Below are 22,191 nucleotides of genomic sequence, written 5' to 3' on the forward strand. Positions count from 1 at the left end.
ATAGAAAATTACTCATGCTTACGATACTCCTAAATTGAACATTGCTAGCAAAACTAATTAATGGTGCCTACTTAATTAATAGCACAACTAAATATGCCATAAATAACTTCTTGTAATACATCCAAGCTCTCTAATGAAACTATGTGAACAAAGTTGATATCTGTCTGAAACTGCTAAGTGAACCTTGAAAGATAAATAACTCAAGCACTGAAATAGCACATTATCTCATACTCTTAGCACTTGTAGCACATTCAAGCTCACAATGTTTAAAAAAAGGACACAAAGTAAAACAAAAAATAAACCTAACAAAAGTAACATAATAGCCAAATTTATTAGATTGATGTAATTGAGAGTTAATTAACATTGAAAAGAAATAACCAATTCAAAACCATCTTCTATATGTGACCAATAGACGTCTTAGCTTAAGTGACATTGTCATATAAAGCTGCATTGCTTTAGAACTATATTCACAAACACTCCGTCCATGGATTTGACGCATCCTCTATCTTAGCTATGTCCATTGTCATGTGAGAAAACAAACAATAAGCTCCACTACTCTAACTACAAAAGGACCAACAAATTAGATTAAAATAAATTTTCTAGTAATTAAGAAATCACCAAACAATAAATTATATAATCTAGTGTGTTTCTTAACAAAAACAATCCCATAGAATAAACCAATCCAAACAAAACCAAGGATAAAGTAATGATAAATTTGTTTCATGAATGGTCAAGAACAAATAAATAAAAAATCTATACTTCCCAACTTGCATTATTAAGGGAAAAAAACAAAATGTCTAATTTAATTTTTGAATAGGAATATCTCTAAGAAAACATCAAAACCATAGATAATTAATGAAATTATAATTTAAAAAAAAAAAAAATTCTTTGGTGCCTCCTCTTTTTACTTAGCTTTGCAAAATACATGAAAGTCAATAAGTTATTTTGTTGGCAGCAATTCAAAGCTAAAGCGGGTCTAAACTCATCTTATATGAAACCCACCTTTTATTCGTCTGATCGCATTGCGGTTTCGTTAGCTCTCTAAGAATATTTTTATTCTATCTGAATAGAATCCCACTCCAGTTTCAATCTTGAAATAATTCTCGAAGATTCTATTTTTTCAAGAAAATCAAAATAAGGATACATGCTAATCTACGCAACAAACATTTGTTGATGTTTCGAGATTCAGATTATAAATTTTTCACTACCCTTGAGAGAAATCCATTAGAAACATGAAATTCAGATCATGACAGCCAAACTAAATTCAAAGTTACATATAAATAACCCACACAATGTGTAGGAACCGTAAGTTTAAGCAATGCAAATTTCAAATAAAATTGTATTCTCCTAGAAGATTAATTAATGCTTTTTGACACTAATACACAACAACATAGACAATTTAGTGATAACATATGCCTAAAGGCACTCCTTAACAAAACCTAAGCATTCGGTAGTGTATACAACTCAACATTAAATGAGGAAAAAATTGTATAAAACTCGGTAGTGTATATGTAAAAACTTAAAATATATATTTTCAAAACCTTTAAGAGTAATTCAGCTATAAATATTTTATTAGCATCGTTCTTTCAACACCAAATTTTTTTAAATCCATCCACATTCACCTGGGTTCCTTTCCCCTAACTCTCTCACAGTCACATTCCACTCTTTCCATGTAGACTAACCAAGAATAACCCAACTGGTGAATGAAATATTGAATTTAGAAGTTGTTTCTAGTGTAAAAGTTGCTTCAATTTTGTTGCCTTAAGTGCAAGAAAAGTAACCAAACAACTAGTTTCAGCATTTTCATGGCAGCATTAACAGTAACAATATAATAAATCAATTGCTAATTTAATATTCCTTTCATAATCAATTAAGAAAAGCTCCACAATTAGAATACAAAACAAATTCTGTATAGAATATTAAAAAAAATCCTGCATATAATATCAAATGAATTCCTATATGAAAATGAAGACAATTGGTTAGAGATGATAATTTACTGTATTCCATAAAAATATTATTCAAAGGATGTAATCAATTTAAAAAAAAAAAAAACCATAAACTCAAAACTAGTCAATCCATTTGCTTCAAATAAAAGAATAATAAACTTGAAATATGAATTAACTTATGTCGTTCATGTCAAAACATTTAAGTCTATTGATTTCTGGAAGGCACACATTGCAAAGTCTAAAAATATATAGAACATGAACTTGGCATTCATTTTCATTATAACAGCCATGTCAAAATTAGTGTCATAGTGTTAGTGACAGGTTCATACCCAAATCTTGCGCATACCATGATAGAGAGGCATGAATAGCAATTTCACTCACCTATAAAACTCAAAGCATTATGAGCTACTTGAAATATTTGTGTTCAACAAATGGAATCAAAGTGCAATACTCATGACTTACATATGTCAAAATAGACAACAAAAGATAACATTCATTTGAATATTTTATCAGGCTTGGAATTGCATTCCTACTTTCTTTTAATGCTAACGCTATGTTTAGATCATGAATTTAGATAGAGATTTGGAAAGGGAAAAGAAAATAGAGAAATAATTTAGTTTATATTCCATTTACATTTCACTAATTATTTTCCTCTATCTTTTCACAATCCTACCAAAATCCATGATCCGAACACACCTACAAAGATTATACAACACATCGTCCAACCAATTGGAAGAGAATCAATAGATTCATTTTTGGGAGCAATTCATCCTAGACATTTTCATAAATATGTCTTTTATTATAAAAAAAAAAAAAAAAAACTTAAGCATAATTATGCCAATCTTAAGCAATGTTCCTACAGGAGAGGGGGGAAAAAAAGAAAAAGAAAAAGAAAAAAGAAAAATGTCCTATTAGCACCTCCACAATTCAATCCCACGGGAAATTGAAGTTTCAAAAAATGATTATTAAATAGTATTTATTAAGATATAAAGCTCATAGGCATGGCTACTACAGAAACTTTTTTAAAAAATTACAGAAAAAAAAAAGAAGCAAAAAATCATATGCATAATGTATAAGGTAACCATTCTATTTGGAATTATACCACTAGGATTTTTATTAACCCAAGAAAGACAAATTTAGTGATGTACTTTTTGTTAATGTTAAAGTGGCTGATAACATCAAATTTTATTGCTAAGAATATAATTGAAACTACCTAATAGAATTTTCAACTAATTGAATCAAACTTATAATTAATGTAAGCAAATTCTTGAACCCAAACAAATATTAGCTAAACACACATACATGTTCCTCGAAGAGATAGAGAGAGAAAAAGAAAGTGAGAGGACCAAACATCAATCAATTGAAGAGAAACCCATTACAAATATCTTCTGTTTATTCCCCACTACAAAAGTTTCTCTTTCTTTATCTGATTCAAATCTTAGGAAAGAGAATGCAACATATCAGCCTATTCGTTCTCTTCACAATCAGAAACCTTTCTAACATAATTCAAATTAATCCCAACCAAAGAATCCACATGATCAAAGTAATTAGAAAGTTTTATAGCAATATCCAAAAGTTCTCTTTGTTTTGGGAAGAAAGTTGGGAATGAATCTAAACAATAACAAAAATCTTCATGATCAAAGTTTTCCAGCTGTATACACATCATAAAGAGAAAAAAACAAGTCACGGAGTAAAATAGTGGGTTGTGCTCCAACCAGTAATAAAACTTCAAGAGGGCTCAAACCTTACACCTCTTTGGAAATAGAGCATCCTTGGAACCCTCAAGACAATATCAGACATCCAATTAAAATCATTATTAAAAGACAATAATTCATGACTCAATCAGAAAACCAGAGGCCCAATCGATACTTCTTGTTGCGTGTATCAGAGACCCAATCAATCCCTAGCTGTAAATGGCCTAATTGATACCCAATCCCTACCCTAAATTTTATTTTAATAAACCCAAAGTATGATAATTGTAAGAAAAGATTAAACCATTGCTTCAAAATTTATTCAACTATTAAACTCAATAGTAAGCATGATTGATGATTAATTCATAGACTTGTAGAGTCAAGGAAGACAACCAACCAAAAGAAATAGTTAGACAATAAGTGTAATGCCCTCAAAAACGACCCATAAATCACACATTCTTGACATGCTTAGACATATGAGAATAAAGCATCATTGTATTTCATCAGAGTATTCATTACAAAATGTATTACATGTTGACAACAAAAGTAAATGCCCTATAGGCGTACAACTTTCCAAGTCAACACTTGGATACAAAGAGAGAGTACTAACTCTACACAAAATAAGCCCGTGGCTTGATATGCATGTAATACAACAAAAACAAACAACAGAGTCTTCAACTCCCACAACCATCCAAGCTAAGATCTTGGAGGCGGCATAATACCTGAACTTGAAAATGATGTCCCATATATGGTGAGCCAACGCCCAGTAGAGATATGCTAAACATAATATGAGCAATAACTAAAACAATAGCATATGATAAATGTTTAACTCATATAAATCAATTCATAAACCATTTCAATTACATGACAAAAGTGTCCATGTTTCATTCCATTTTCCATTCCTTATCCAATATCTCAATTCATAATCCTGGCTCAGAACCTGTCCATATACTTCAAATGAGATTACATCTCATATCAATAATTCATCCATTTCAACAATTCAATGAGATAACAACTCATATCAAAGCACTTCCATAAGTCTTAATAGATACACATATTTGCTGTATCAAAATACATAAAAACACTTCCATACTTCACAAATGATACACAGATTTGCTGTATCAATACTTCAATAGATACACATATTTGCTGTATCAATGGAGTCCATCCCCTATCTCCTCCCAAATAATATCCGGTTTAGGAGTCCATCCCCTATCTTCCCTAAACCGTGAAGTACATCCCCTATCTCCTCCTACACAATACAATGTATATAAACACATATCATATACATAATCAATCAATACATAAGTTTGATGTATTATTCCAACTGTCATATCCGATGACATATTCAATTGATTAGTTTTGGTTTGCCTAATCATCAAGCATTGTCTACAACAATCAAGACTATCCTCCACCGATAGCCCAAAACAATTATTTCTAAACAGATAATAAATGCCTCAACAGATATATAATTTCAACATTTTCAAAGTGAGCGATTAATAAATCCAACTCCACCATTCCATCTCATAATGAGCCAATTTCATTATTTCCAACTCAATTTCACATTTCCATAACAATTGTCATTAATTACACTAATGACCCAAATATACCCAAACATGGCATTTTCTCCCTTTTTCTCAATATTGACCCAAAGGTCCAAATATTATCAATAACAACAATAACCTCCTTTTTAGACCCAAAACCCATTTGTTTGAATCAAAAGAGCAAAAACCCCTCTTTCCAATATAACACGTTACAAACCCTAACTTCCCAAATCAAACCATTTATACAAAAACTCAACATTTTGGCTAAAGCTCATAAAGATGAGTAGGAATCCCTATATAGCGATCCCGGGTTTACCCTTGCTGTACAGTGATCCGGACATGTGTCCGTGGATGTTGGTTGTTGTTTATTATCTCGTTTGCATCCTTTTTACTTCGTATTTGAGTTATAGGATATGTTAGGCAGGTTTGTTTCAGGTTGGTTGTGTTTGGGAGCCTAGTGTTGCTGCCCAGATTTTTGGACCTTCGCTCGAGCGAGGAGTTTGTTGCTCGAGCGAGAGTTGAGTTTGTGTCTGGTGGGTCGAGCCAGAGTGGCTTCGCTCGAGCGAGAGCTTGCACCTGGTTCTGGACCTGAGAGTTGCATTTCCTGGCTCGAGCGAGATTTTCTTGGCTCGAGCGGTCTGGTTTGTTCTTCGCTCGAGCGAGTGGTCCGTCGCTCGAGCGTGCTTCTGGTTGCAGACCTGAAGGGTCGAGTTGTTGGCTCGAGCGAGCATTCTTTCGCTCGAGCGCACTTTTGAGTTTTTGGCTCGAGCGAGAGTTCCTTGGCTCGAGCGAGAGTTTCTGTGTCTGGTCGCTCGAGCGACCAAGTCTTCGCTCGAGCGAGAGTGTTTTATATCAGCGGACAGTAGCGATTTTAAACTTCACTTTTTCAATTCTTTTCTTGATCAAACCTAGATCCGAGACTCTCTCTCTCTACACTTATATTCTCTCTAAGAATTGATCTCCCTAGAGTGTGAATCCAGCCTAGGGCCTTTATTAAAAAGATAGAGGGCGTTGAGAGCTTTGTTTTAATCTGAAAATTTCGAGGTTTGGAGCATTTTGGTTTTGGTCTTCATCTCCTTTGGGGCTTCGGGTTTGAGGTAGGAATATCCTACTCCTCTCTATGAATTTTGTCTTTAAATTTTGGTATTTTGAGATGTTGGGGTTGGTTTCGTAATTTGGTAAAAGTTTGGGGCTTTTGTGCAATTTTACAAAAGTTGGGGTTTTACTCGTAATAAACCTAGATGCATGTTTGGCTTAGAGAAATGGAATGAATGTTAAATCATTGATGAAAATGGGACCTAAGGGTTGAAATGTTAATTATGGGAATTGACCTAATTACATTGTATAATTAATTGGGATAATTAATTGTGAAGAAAGAGGAAAATGAAATGTTGATTGAATATCCATTGTGCATTTATTTTCTGTTTAGAAATAATTGCTTTGGGCTATCGGTGGAGGATAGTCGTGATTGTTGTAGACAATGCATGTTGATTAGGCAAACTGAAACTAATCAATGAAATGTGTCATGGAACTTGACGGTTGATAGAATACATTAACTGTATGTATTGAGTGATTGTATATAGAACCATTGTGTTTGTATACGTTATGTGTAGAGGAGGAGATGGGGGATGTACTCCGCGGTTTAGGGGAAGATAGGGGATGTACCTCTAAACCGGATAGTGTTGGGAGAAGATAGGGGATGAACTCCGTAGATACAGCTCATATGCTTGTCTAGAGAAGTGAAGATAGAGCTCATATGCTTATCTTTGTGAAGTGTGGATATAGCATATAAGCTTATCTGTGGATATTGTGATTATACATATCTGTTGTAGAATGTGGATATAGCTTATTTGCTTATCTGAGAATGTGGATATTGTTATTATACATATCTGTTGAGAGTGTGGGTAGTGCTTACATGCCTATCTGTTGAAAAAGGGAAAATGAAAGGAAACTTGGACTCATAAGTCGTATGACATAAATATGTGATTTATGTGAATGTATCAGTGTTGGCCATCTATCAATTGCTAATGTTTTAGTCAATGTTCATGGTTGGTTTAGTATATTTCTACTGGGCTGTGGCTCACCCTATATGGGAATATCATTTTCAGGTACAGGAAACATGCCACCTCCAAGGACATAGCTTGGGAGGCTTGAGGCGGACATAATGATGTCGTTTTACTTTTGATGTATTACATGTAAATACAAGCCAAGGGCTTAATGTGTATGAGTTAGTACTCTTTTGTTGTAACCAAGTGTTAACTTGGAAAGCTGTAAGCCCGTAGGGCATTTGCTTTTGTTGTTAACATGTAGTACTTATGTAATGGAAATGCTGATAAATGAAGGAATGTGGAGCTTTTGAATATCAATGCATGTCTTATTTGTTGGGTTTAATGTTATTATTTTGAGGGCGTTACAACTTGGTATCAGAGCGTACCGGGTTCGAATACTTTGGGTACGTGGGAAGTGATTAGCATCACAATGGGTTTGTCTCGCTTGATAGAGACTTAGATGTAGTATCATATGCTATGTGCTTACTTGATAACATGCTTATGTGATTATGTGGGTATGGGATTTAATTTCTAGGATGTTGATTGGATCCTTGGGTTTCTGGGAGTCTTGTTGGAAAAGCACTTGATCAATGCTGTTTCTAACCGGAACTCTAGTAACGCCTCGGGACTATCATTATCCGGAAATGAAATTCGTAAGTGCTTATGTGTTTATGTGCTTATGTGGAGTGAATTACAGTTGTCCATGCATTAGGACGTGAGTGTTTAGTTTCGGCACATTTATGAATGTGCTAATGTTCTGTGTTACCTTTATTAGGATGTCAGGACGAGGAAGAGGTGCTAGGCGTGGTAGACCTGCGAGGCAGGAAGTACCGTTACAGGGTGAGATTCCGGCAGTGCAGGAGGGTGTTGGCCAGGCCAATGTGGCTGAGCCAGCAGGTCAGCAGGCTATGGGTGCCTTGGCCAGAGAGATAGCAGGAGCTTTGGGTGCTCTTAGAGCAGGGAATCAGGCCGCTGAGGCAGGGCCTTCTTTCTTGAAGAGGGAGTTCTTCCGGTCTAATTCGGATGAGTTTGTCGGGGATCCAAAGGAGCCATTGAAGGCTGATGAGTGGCTAGAGCAAATGAGTAAGACGTTCGAGATGCTAGGCATCGAAGACGGAGCACTGAAAGTGACCTTGGCATCCTTCCAACTGAAGGGAGATGCGGGTCAATGGTGGAAGTATGAGAAGGCTCGTGTTGGTGGTACTTGGGAGGCGTTTGTAAATGCTTTTCAGGAGAGGTTTTTGTTTGTAGCAGCTAGGGAGAAGCTGAGGGATCAGTTTAGCCGGCTTAATCAGCAGGGCTTGTCAGTGGCCGAGTTTGAGGCTACCTTTACTAGTCTGTCCAGGTTTGCACCTGAACTGGTGGCGTCTGAGGAACGCCGTTGTTATGAGTTTGAGCGGAAGTTGAGGCGGGGCCTTAAGTTGAGGGTTGGTGGGTCTTACATCCGAGAGTATAGACACCTAGTGGACGCAGCAGCTCATATGGAGCTCATGATGCAGGAGGAGGATGAGGGGCAAAGAGGCTCCAAGAGGGGCCAAGATGGCCAGGGTGATGGCAGGAGGCAGAGGGGTTTTAACCCTCAGCAGTCGCAGGGTGGTGTTGCTAGATCGACCTTCCCTGTGCCGAGTGCAGGCTCCGGGAGAGGTGGTCAGGGGGATTTTACCTGTTACAAGTGTGGCCAGCTGGGTCACAAGGTTTCTGTTTGCCCGCAGAAGGGTGGGGGTCAGAGAGCTGCTTCTTCTTCAGCTAGACCGCAGAGTCAGAGTTTGGGCAGGGGGCAGCCCCTGTCTTGTTATTAGTGTGGACAGCCTGGGCACCTGAAGAGGTTTTGCCCGCAGTTGAGTGCCACTTCGGGAGCGTCTGGTTCTAGGCAGACGCAGGGTTTTCAGCCAGCTCAGTCTGTGCAGGCCTCGAGGGCCAATCCGGGAGCTTCGTCATCCCAGTCTGTGCAGCAGTCTTTTGCTCCTAGAGGTGAGCAGGTAGACCAGGGGCCTACGGGGCGCGTGTATGCTGTTACCGCGCAGGATTTAGTACGGCTCCTGTAGACACCCCATTTTTGACCGACCTTAAGACTCAGACGTCACCGATTGAGCGCTTGGTGATGTTGCATAATGTGCTTGTTCAGAAGTTTCAGAGTCGCGGCCGTGAGCCCTGCCTCCGGACTCCCGAACCCTTTTCTGTGCCTTGTCTCGGTTTGCGAACCAGACTCGGTTTTCTCTGTTTCTTTTCCTGAAGGGAGGGAGAGGTCTCGTAGACCATCTCTCAATGTCCGTAGGCTACATTTGGTGGCCGTAGGCCATTTTGCCCATTTCGGTGTCCGGTTCCCGGTTTTCGGAGCCGTCAGGCCGTGTGCCTCGGTTCGGGACCGCTTAACCATCTCCTATTGCTCTGATTTTTGGCATACATCTTATTTCATCCATTTTGAGGGACACTGGGGGCTGAGAAACCCACTTCGAGGTCGAATACCATTTTCGGTGCTTAACAGCCCATTTCCGGGACCCCGAACTGCGTGTTTTGGCTCCGGAACATTCGTTTTGCAACGGTTTTCGCTCATTTTTGGCAGGTACCTCTGTTTTATCACAGGGAAGGTCACTGAAGGGTGGGAGGCCAGCAATTGTTGCAGCAACCAATTATTTCTCTTCTGGAGCCTCCCGGCGCCCGTTTTTCGCACTTCCGGGCTAATGTTGAATACCTTAGAGCTAGTGTTGCCAACTTTCAACCACATATCTGTGATCTACACATCTAGGAGGCCCCTAAAAGTTGGTGGCCGGCCATTAAGGTCACCTGACCCTTTTGACCCCTTTTTTCCGAGCTAATGTTGAACCCCTCGAACCTTTTTTCTTTAACTTTGAACCACATATCTGTGATCTACACACCTGAGAGGCCCTTAAAAGTTCATGGCCGGCCAGTAAGTCAACTTGACCCTTTTGACCCCCTCTTTCCGAGCCATTGTTGAACCCCTTGGGCCCACTTTCTTGGAATTTCAATTACATGGTTGTGTTGTACACACATAGGGCTACCTCCCCAATACCTGGCCGGCCAGAAAAGCTGGTTGACCCTTTTGACCCCTAGCCGGCCGGCTAGGGGGTGTGGCCGGCCGGCCACCTCCAGCAAAAGTGAGCGGCCGGCCGTGCTCTCCTCACTGTGCCCCTTCCAGCTGTGGGGCAATATCCCCCAGATATTTTCTGTATCCGGGGGATATTTTGGGAGAGAGAATTCCTCTCCATTTCACCCCCCTTTTACACCCCTTTCTTGACCTTATAACTAGCTGAGGGTCTTCTTCTTTAGGGTTAGAAAATTTCCTCTCCAAGCACAAACCCTAAACTCCATTGTCATCTTCTTCAATTCTTCAAAAAACCCTAAGTCTATAATCTTCATTCCTTCTACACCACCAAGCTCTACCACCACCATCTCATTTCCAGCAGCTACGAGGGATTCTTGAAGGCTAAAGAAGCTGCAAATCAACCCAAGAAGCAACAAAAGCTTGGATCTTCAAGGGTAAGTTACACTTTGATCCTTTTGACCCTTTCCTTTGATCTATTTCTAAGCCTCATTTCTTTTTGGTTTCAAGCTTCGGCCCTAACTGAAAAGGGCCATATTTTGAGCTCATCTTCACTTCTCATTAAGGTCTCAACCCTGTTTGAGCCCTCCATAATACACTTGCTTCATTGACCATCTTGTATATCATAATTTTGCATGCTATTTTTGACCCATGAGCAATTTATTTTCGAGCATGTTGTAAACTGATATGAGGCATATTTTGAGCCCCTCTTCAACATTGGAGAAGGGCTCAACATTGTTTGGTGTTTCCATATGTCACTTGTAGTTATATCCCCTATTTGGCCCCATTTTTGCATAAATTAGTAGCCCTCTTTGCTTCTGTTTTTGGACCTTGGTCCGAACTGAAAGTGGTCTTATTTTGGCCTATACTTCATGTTTCATTCACACTTTGTTTCTTTTTGGTGATTATTTTATATACTTCATGTTATAACACCTTTTGAGCCTTGTTTTGCATCATATTTTTAGCATGTTTGTATACTGATTTGAGGTCTGCCATACACTGTAAACATTCATATTTTTGGTTCGTCTTCAATGTTATAGAAGGAAATTTTTCAGTTTGAGTTTTTCTTATACCACTTGCTTCATTACCTCTCTTTTGGCCCCTATTCTTGCATGCTATGTTTCCCTTATCTATGCTTGCTGTTTGGCCATGTTTATAACTATGAAAGTGCATATTTTGGGACTGTCTAGCTTCTGTCTTTGCATTGCATGTCCGTATTGTGCATGTTTGGCATAGCTATAGGCCATTTCGGGTGCCTAATGTTGCATTTCGGGGCATTTCCTTGCATTTCATGTCATTTCGCTTCATTTCGGGACTGTTTTCCCCCATATTTTGTTGCTGAAATTCTGTTAGTATGCTTGCATATCATTTTTGCCATGTTGCATTGCATTTCGTCATCGCCTCGATTTGCGTGCCCGTGTGCACGCATTTCGAGGCACTCCATTTTTATCCGACGGCATCCGATGTGAGTGTGGCTGAGGCTCACTCATGTTGGTATAAGCCCATTTGTCATTTCCATGTCATTTTAGCATCGCCTCGGTTTGCGTGCCCGTGTGCACGCATTTCGAGGCACTCCATTTTTTATCCGACGGCATCCGATGTGAGTGTGGCTGAGGCTCACTCGTGTTGGTATAAGCCCATTTGTCATTTCCATGTCGTTTTAGCATCGCCTCGGTTTGCGTGCCCGTGTGCACGCATTTCGAGGCACTCTTTTTTATCCAACGGCATCCGATGTGAGTGTGGCTGAGGCTCACTCATGTTGGTATAAGCCCATTTGTCATTTCCATGACATTTTATCATCGCCTCGGTTTGCGTGCCCGTGTGCACGCACCTCGAGGCATCTCATTTTCACCGCATCTATCATCGCCTCGATTTGCGTGCCCGTGTGCACGTACTTCGAGGCATCTCATTTTCACCGCACCTATCATCGCGTCGGTTTGCGTGTCCGTGTGCACGTACTTCGAGGCATCTCATTTTCATTGTATCTGTCATCGCCTCGGTTTGCGTGCCCGTGTGCACGTACTTTGAGGCATCTCATTTTCACCGCACCTATCATCGCCTCGGTTTGCGTATCCGTGTGCACGTACTTCGAGGCATCTCATTTTCATTGTATCTGTCATCGCCTCGGTTTGCGTGCCCATGTACACGCACTTCGAGGCATCTCATTGTCATTCTATCATCGCCTCGGTTTGCGTGCCCGTGTGCACGCACTTCGAGGCATCTCATTTTCAACGCATCTATCATCGCCTCGGTTTGCGTGCTCGTGTGCACGCACCTCGAGGCATCTCATTTTCACCGCATCTATCATCGCCTCGGTTTGCGTGCCCGTGTGCACGTGCTTCGAGGCATCTCATTTTCAGCATTCTGTCATTTTCTCGGTTTGCGTGCCCGTGTGCACGCATTTCGAGGCATCTCATTTCCATAGCATTCTGTATGTTAGGATTATATCTTAGTTGCATTTCATGCATATCATGCATATTGCATCATGTTCGGAATAGGAGTTAGCCCAGGCACGGGAAACGAGGTACATTTCGTACTCCGAGTGACGGAATGTGTCTCAATTCCCCAGTCACCGATACTCCGGATTATCCATGATGGAGTTAGGTTTTAGCTGTAGTTTCATGTGCATTCATCCTATATTGAGTTGTGCATTTCGACTCCTCGGCCATCATGCCTCGGTATGCGTGATTGGTGGCACGAGGATCGAGATATGCATATATTTGTGCAAATACATTGCTATGCCCCTTTCCTGCTCTCTGTTGCAGAAAAAACCAGGAATCAGCAACCTTTTGGAACTTGGCACACATTTCAAGAACAGGTGTAAACAGAGGCTAATTGGGGCATTCCGGTGGATTTCCGCGCAAGACAGTCCGGATATGCATCATCCACCAGAAGCAAGGCAGTCCCTGGCACGCACGCCAGTTTATTTGCTTTCTAGTTAATTCATTAATTAATTAGAATTCTGTAATATTCTTTTATTTTGGGGACTGTAACATTTGGACTGTATATTTATTTGGACCCTCCGAGTGAGGGCACAACTGTAATAAGTGTGCGTGAGTGTGATGTATGTCTTCCAATCCCACGTCTTTCTCCCTTTTATTTATCCGCTTTTGATGGTTAGATTAAGGCATGTTTAAATTAGCATACAGTATGACAGCATGTTTGCATCATTCATCTGTATTGCATGCACCGGGCTCGGCGCACCATACTAACTGCATCGTACTTTCAATTCCAAATTGAATACATGGTAGTTGTAGCATTTCATATACCATCTTAGAATAGCCGAGCCTGCCATAGTTGCATTTTTGCATGTGTTGCATTAGGCATTCCTGTATACTTAGGATTCATGCATGATTTCTAATGTAATTCTTTGTTTTGGCTTGGAGTACCCGGTAAGTTTTATGCTTTAGCATCCTTACATGCGTGTGAGTGTTGCCATGACTAGCATGCTTACCATGAGGCTATGTGCTTACATGATTTAACTGCCTGAATGCCTGTGGGTGAAGGTTGGGTTATCTGGATTGGAATGAATCATCAAAATGTTTCAAGCCTACCTGCGGGTAGCAAACCATTTTCAAAAACAAGCATGAAATGTTTTGTTCCAATTCAGGCGACCTGGTCTATACTTATATGCTGTGCGCATCACATAGTAACCTAGGCTAATAACCGGTATAAGAACTCACAATGTTTTCAAAAATTGATATCATGGTTAGTAGAGGCCGGTCTATGACCGGGCGAGCGGGGGTGCTCACGAACTGACCTTCCCCAATCGTACCCAAGTTCCCGAGCCGAGGCAACTTTGGTGATGACGGACACGTGGCCTTTTGGCACCGAGTCAGGGTTTCCTAAATTTCCCAAAACAAAATATTTAGGTGGCGACTCTGTATCTGGCGAAGCAGTCCATGTTTGGCACTTCTTTCAAAAATCTGTTTTTCTCAAAAACGATTTGCCGGATTTGGACTCTTTGGTTCAGACTTAGAACCGTGACTGACGAAAGTCGAGTCCGAGCTGTAGCGAGGTCCCCCGCGGCCCTGTTACAGTTTCTGGCGACTCCGCTGGGGAATTAGAGAACTTGACTCGAACTCATGATATCTGTTTTTGACTACACTTGCGTGTTTCTTTGCATTGCATTTGCATTGGTGCGCCTAGGACACCGTGTTTGCCATCTGCTATTCCTGAACGGTTTGCCGGAGGCTTGTCTTGTCAAGGCATGACCATAAGGCTGACCGGTTGTGGGCTCTGCCAGTATGGGAACACAAACCCCGGTTTTACCGGGGCACCCTCTTTGACCATTCGGCCTAGTGCATATTCGGATCCATAGTGACTATTCCAAATTAGGACAGGTTGCTTACCCGTTTATAGGTTGTTTGAAACCGCTGTGTGCATAGTGAAACCCTAGCTCCTGACAAAATAGGACAGGGAAACCTTACCCCAACATAGGGGTGTTTTGGCTCTCACTTATCTGTTATGTGCTTTAGAGTGCGTCTCTACAGGAATGCATATATCAGTATATGAGTTTGGGCATCAGGCCTGCGGGCTTCAGTTCAAGTATCGGCAGTATCAGGCCTGCGGGCATCAGATCAGTATATGAGTTTGAGTATCGAGCCTGCGGGCATCAGTTCAGTATTGACAATATCAGGCCTACGGGCATCAGTTCAGCATTGTCGACATCAGGCCTGCGGGCATCAGTTTTGTATTACGGGTATCAAGCCTGCGGGCATCAGCCAGTATTTGAGGATTATTTATCTGCGGATATCAGATTCTGTTTTAGGGAACAGTGATACAGGGATGATAATCAGTGTTTGAGGATAGTGTATATTTCAGCTTATTGACTGTGTGTTGATTATGCCCGACTATGTGTCTTGCATTTTATTTTAAGCTGTTATGCTGCCTGTTTATCTGTTTATTTATTTCCTTTTCGCTTTATTTATCTTTTGCTAGGTCCGTTTTAGCACGATTGCTTCCGACCCAACAGGCATTCCCCAAGCACCTTGGACACGAGGTCGTCGACTCCACCGATCTGAGGATCTAATAGACGGACAGCCAGTGTTCTATTCTCTACCCCCTGTTATCAGAAGGAAGCCGAAAAGGCGCAGTGTGTCAGAACAGAGGTTGTCAGGGCAGTGGGTTACTCCATCAGAGGACTATACGACTGAGGTCTCGATTACTGTTGCAGAAATAGACATACCAGTTAGACAGATGGAGCAACAGAATACATCGGGGATGGAGGCTCTAATGCGCCAGATGCAGGAAAGCATGAAACAGATGCACGATGATGCCGTCCGTCAAGCGGAATTCTCCAAACAGCAGGCCACAGTCATGGCCCAACAGACTGAGTTGATTACCAGATTGCAACAACAGAACACAGCGTCTGCTTCACAACAAATCCCTCCTCCGGCGGGGGTCCCATTACCCGAGAAGGCTCCTGCTATTCAGGACGTTCCTCTGAACACCCAAAATACTGTACCGACTGTCCAAAATTTACAAGAGGACACGAGTCTTCCAACGGGGCCAACACCGCCCCCGATTCCATTACAACTGTCCAAGGTTCATACATCCAATCACCCGGACTCTCCATCCGAGGACGAGGTTGATCATACGGCTCTGAAATTGAACAAATTGGAGAAACTCTTTAAGAAATCCCAAGGGGCTAAGGCTATGCCGGATATCGGAGATGGATATACCGAGGAGGCCGTGACACTCCCCGATAGGTTCAAAATGCCACAAATAGACCGTTTTGACGGGACTGGTGACCCCATGGTCCATATCCGACTGTTTGCGGATGTCTTGCGGCCAATGGGCCTAACACGACAACAGAAGCTCTCACTATTCGGCCGAACCCTGTCGGGTGTGGCCTCCCATTGGTACGCAAGATTATCGGATGAGGTGAAGAAGAATTGGGACGAGATGGCTGAGGCCTTTGTCACACAATATTCATACAACACTCAGATCGAAATCACAACCCGCGATCTTGAAACGACGCGGCAAGAGCCCAAGGAATCTTTCTCGGACTTTGTGATCCGATGGAGGGCAAAGGCGTCGACGATGACTTTAAGGCCCACTGACAGAGATCAAATTCGGATGATTGTGCGCAATCTCCACCCCAAGTTAATGCAAAGAATGATTGTGGTCCCCTTTCCTACTTTCGCAGATTTACATGATATGGGGGTGCAAATAGAAGATGCTATGAGGCAAGGACTGCTTGACCAGGACAGAGAACAACCGAGGAGGACCTTCAATCGCAATAACAATGCAGGCCCGAGCGGCGCTGCAAATACGAGAGCCTCGGAAGTTGGTATGGTCGCCACCACTCCCCCTCCCCCTCCAAGACCTATGACTGCCACACCATTCTCCGGCGCGTCCGGAAGCAACACACAAGCCAATAGCCGGTTCCAACCACGAGGCCAAAGAACCTTTACTCCACTATATATGCCTCTGACCAAAGTTCTAGGAATACTGATCAGAAAGAATCATTTAAAACCCCTAGAACCAAAGCCATTACCAAATCCACTTCCCCCCTCATATGACCCGTCAAAATACTGTGCATACCACCAACAACACGGTCATGACACCGACCGTTGTTACAGACTGCGTCATGAGATCCAAGATCTTATTGACAAACAGGTGATCGCACCTCCCGACCAACCCAATGTTACGACCAACCCTCTCCCATCACATAACCAAGCTCCTCCTCCCAAAAGAATTAACTTTATCCAGACTGGGGTCGCATCTTACGATCCTAGCATCTACATTACCCCCACCCACCTACCCAAGCCGGAGGTGCTCCTCCCTGATTTCACTAACTCCTTATGCATGGTGGACATCTCCAAAACCCAACCGGAACCGATGGTGGTGACCGTCGAAGGCAGGGCAGGGCAGATTTTGGGGGAGACCGAGTCTGTTGAATCTGGGACTGGGCAGAATTTTGCTGAGAGGGCTTATGATCCAAGCAAGTGCATCCTATCAACGAGCCGAACTGGGCTAAGTGTAAAATTTCCCGAGACAGGAGAACTATGCATGATCCGGGGGGATGGATCTGAGTTATGGACAGATGAGCCGACAACCGTAGAAGTGGACTTTGCTAACTTGCAATTTCTCGATGATCAGGAGCTGGAGGATGCGTCCATTAACTGGAATGATTATGAGGGATCAGAGGTGGCCACGGGATGGCTCGAAGATCAACCGGATGCAGTGGGAGAAGCTCAACCAAAACAGAGCCCGGCAGGGGCAGAAATATCAGTTGTGGCCGGAACGGCCGAAAATCAAGTTGTACCGCCGGAGAGCGCCGGTGTTAAGAATTCCGCTCAGGACATGGGCTTCACGGATGTGGGAACCATTGAACAAACAGCTGTACTGACGCCGTTGGAACAAGGAAAGCTTGAGGAAACTGAGAGAGCCAGAAAGGCGAAGGGCCCTGAGGAGACTGAAAGTGCTGTGCGCACAAAGGCAGACAATGCTGCGAGTATTTGGACAGAGAGCACTGAGAGTGCGAATAGACTGGAGCCAGACAGGTGTCTGTTGGCTGCCAGTGGAATGTGGTGGGAAGATGACGATTTGTGTCTTTCCCACACCGATGAAGACTGGGGGAATAACCAGCCGGATGATACTTGGTATCTGGATGAAGTGGACCACATGACAAGAAGTGGGCGGTACTTCAAGCCCCCACAAATAGACCAACCCGAGGCATCTGGGAAAGACAGAGAAGCGGAGAGGCAGAAGGAGAAGCAGATCGAAGACGAGGCTGTGTTGAAACAATTAAAGAAAATACAAGCAGACATCTCCATCTGGGGACTGCTAATGGCATCACGAGTACACAGAGAAGCTGTCCTATCTGCCATGGACAAGTCCAAACTTTCTATAGACACCACGCCTGAACAGCTGGTTGGGCTGGTTTTTCCGGGAGGAGGTTCCCCGGCATTAACTTTTTCGGACAAGGAGCTACCGCCTGAGGGCATAAGTCATAACAAGCCTCTCTACATCTCTGTAGAATGTAGAGATAAGTGGATACCGGTGGTACTTGTTGATACCGGGTCTGCGATTAATGTCTGCCCGACCAGAACGGCATATGCAATCGGGTTGAAGCCCGTAGATTTCGTCCCAACCACCCAAGTGATCAGGGCATATGACAATACCAGCAGAGAGGTGATGGGGACTGTTAAAATTCAAACCAAGGTTGGTCCAGGACAACACAGTATCGAATTTCATATCTTGGACGTTCCCGCAACCTTTAACTTACTTTTGGGGCGACCGTGGTTGCACCAGGTCAAAGCAGTTTCTTCCACCCTACATCAAATGCTGAAATACCCTCACGGGAAAGGAGTAGCAATCATTTTTGGAAATTCATCGATCCATCCCCCGCCGGAGGTGTCTACACCCGTCTTGGAGATCGAGCACGGCACAGAGGATGTGTTTTTGTCGGGGTTCACTTTGGCCGAGGCTCAAGTGGTGCAGAATGTCATGGCTGCGAATGAGGGCATGTATGTTAGTGCACAATCCATATACCTCATGAACAAGCTAAAACATACCCCTGGGATGGGATTAGGGAGAAGCGGCCGGAAGGGCGTCTCAGTATTGGCCGAAGTGCCACACAACCCCCACGCCTTTGGACTGGGTTATCTGCCCACCAAAGAAGATTGGGTGAGGAAAGGAAAGGAAATGGCCGGAAGGGCCAGAGCAAAGAAGGCTGGGAAGCCATTTGATTTAATGCACAGGCCCATCTGGGGTACCCTAAACGGACGTTTCGTCCGGGAGGGGGAAGATTTTCCATTCTGCGGCTTCCCGGAGCCATGGCTAAACACGGAGGGGAGGCGTGTGCCTGGTTTTGAAATCTTCTTCGACATACAATTATCTGGGGATGACGTTGCCGAGGCGCAGACAGACCCACCAACTGAGGTTGAGCAATGTGAAGCAGTGGATCCTGAGAGTACAGAGCTGGAAATGGGGGTAGCACTGGCGAGTCTACTATCAGATCCTCCGATCGGCCAAGAGTGCTTGGGGGATAACTCTTCGGTTTCTGTGATTGGAGATGAAATAGCTGCGGGCTTTCCAGCGCTGATCTTGGATGCATCTATCGCACCTTCTCTCATCTGGCAATATGAAGAAGGCTTTTTATCTAGCAGTTCCGGGTCAGGTAGTGAGCCGGAATCTGATTCTACCGAATCTTGTGCGTCAGAATCAGATTCCAGCTCGACTGAGTCTGAGTCCGGTGTTCCTGGGAGTGGTAACCCGGATACCACAGTCCTGTCTAGGTCGTCTTTTTCATTTTCTTTTGAGTCTGTTGTAACAGAGGAATCTGACGGCTTGGAAGTATTTAATGAGAATGATGTGGATGTGGTTTCCGAGTATTTTTCTGTGCCTTTGATTTATTGCTTAAATCAGGATTTTCAAAATTTTGATGAAAACAGCGAGGAAGAAATTCCCCCAGTTTTGCAACGATTAATTGATCAAGAGCAGGAAAGATTTGTTAAACCTTTAATGGATGAAATCACTACTGTGAATGTTGGTACTGAGAAGGACCCGCAGCTGGTCCAGATCGGGTCCACGTTGTCTTCAGAGGAGCGCGAGCGCTTAGTCGCTTTATTAAAAGATTTCAAAGATGTTTTCGCGTGGTCCTATGAAGACATGCCTGGAATCGATCCTGAGATTGTACAGCATCGGATCCCTCTTGATCCAGAGGCCCGCCCTGTCAAACAGAAAATCAGAAGGATTCGCCTGGACTAGGCCCTCAAGATTAAGGAAGAGGTCACCAAACAAATTGACGCAGGGTTCCTGCTGGTATCTGAATATCCAACTTGGTTGGCCAACATAGTCCCGGTGCCAAAGAAGGACGGCAGAATTCGGGTTTGTGTAGACTTCAGAGATTTGAACAAGGCCAGTCCGAAGGACGACTTCCCCTTGCCGCACATCGACGAATTGGTAGATTTCACGGCAGGACACGCCTTGCTTTCGTTTATGGATGGTTTCTCAGGCTATAATCAGATAGTGATGGCACCCGAAGACCGGGAGAAGACTGCGTTCACTACCCCGTGGGGTACATATTGTTATCGAGTGATGCCATTCGGGTTGAAAAATGCTGGAGCTACGTATCAACGGGCAGCAACTACAATATTGCATGATATGATCCATAAGGAGGTCGAAGTGTACGTGGATGACATGATTGTCAAGTCCAAAGATAGAGAGGGCCACTACACCGCCTTACAAAAATTCTTTCAGAGGATCAAAGAGTTTCGGTTGCGACTGAATCCCCAAAAATGCACGTTTGGTGTTACAGGAGGGAAGATGTTAGGGTTTCTGATCACACAAAGAGGCATCGAGGTCGACCCTTCCAAAATCAAGGCCATCTTAGAAATGCCACCACCAAGGACTGAAAAGGAGGTGCGAGGCTTTCTGGGTAAAGTGCAATTCATAAGACGGTTTATTTCTAAATTAACCTTGACTTGTGAACCACTTTTTGGTCTCCTGAAGAAAGGAAAGAAATTCCAATGGGACGGCCGATGTCAAGCAGCTTTTGAGCAAATCAAAGAGTACCTACAGAACCCACCCGTGTTGTCACCGCCAGAGCCGGGGAGACCGTTGATACTGTACCTTTCGGTAACTGAAACTACCATGGGCTGCATGCTCGCGCAGGAGTCAGAAGACAAAGTGGAAAGGGCCATATACTATCTGAGCAAAAAGATGCTGGATTACGAGACCCGCTATACACCGCTGGAGAAGGCTTGTCTGGCCTTGGTATGGGCAACCAGGAAGCTGCGGCACTACCTGTTAGCCCACTCTGTAATGTTGGTTTCGCGTTTGGATCCCATTAAATATCTTTTCGAGAAACCAGCACTTACGGGTAGGCTGGCTCGCTGGCTGCTGTTGCTCTCCGAATTTGATTTGAAGTATGTAACGCGCAAGTCAGTAAAAGGCAGAGCGGTAGCAGAGTTCCTTGCCGACCACCCGGTTGAGGGGGATGAAGCGGTTGAGTATCTATTCCCGGATGAAGCAATTCTGCACGTTGAAGATGAAACCTGGACAATGTACTTTGACGGAGCGTCAAACCAGTATGGGTATGGGATAGGGGTGTTGCTGATAGCGCCTGATGATTCCCGTATTCCTTTAGCATTCAAGCTCCGGTTCAAAGTTTCCAACAATGAAGCAGAGTATGAAGCATGTATTGCTGGCCTGGAAGCAGCCCTGGAACTAGGGGCAAGACGAGTGGACATCATTGGGGACTCGAACCTTGTTGTGTCTCAAGCAAAAGGAGATTGGAAGGTCAAAGAGGAAAGGATGATAATCTACCACCAAACCTTGGATTTGTTAATTCCTCGGTTTGAGAAGCTAAATTTCACCCACCTCGTAAGAGAGAACAACAGGTTTGCAGATTCACTAGCAACTCTATCTTCTATGATAGACATCCCGTCCGGAGTCCGGATGCGTCCAGTTGTTATTGATCAGAAGTTCGTGCCGGCGTACGAGTCGATTTCCGCCATAGATGAGGTTCAAGATGGCAACCCTTGGTATTACGACATCTGGAACTTCTTGGAAAAGGAGACATATCCACTGGGGGCAAATGCCAAGGATAAGAGGGCTGTCAGAAGAATGGCTGCTCAATTCGTTATCTGCGGGAGAAATTTGTACAAAAGGGGTCATCTGGGAATGCATAAGCTCTGTGTAGAAGCTGAAGAGTCAAAACGCCTGATGGAAGCCATCCATGGGGGGGAGTGCGGTGCACACATGAATGGAGTAATGCTGGCTAGAAAGATCCTCAGACAGGGCTACTACTGGTCAACCATGGAGGAGGATTGCATTGATTTTGTTCGGCGATGCCACAAATGTCAAATTCATGCAAATCGCATGAACATCCCGCCGTCAAAACTGTACAACATGACTTCGCCGTGGCCTTTTTCAGTCTGGGGGATT

Source organism: Camellia sinensis, chromosome 10, assembly GCF_055761805.1.
Source record: "Camellia sinensis isolate YWXY chromosome 10, ASM5576180v1, whole genome shotgun sequence".
Classification (NCBI taxonomy): Eukaryota; Viridiplantae; Streptophyta; class Magnoliopsida; order Ericales; family Theaceae; genus Camellia; species Camellia sinensis.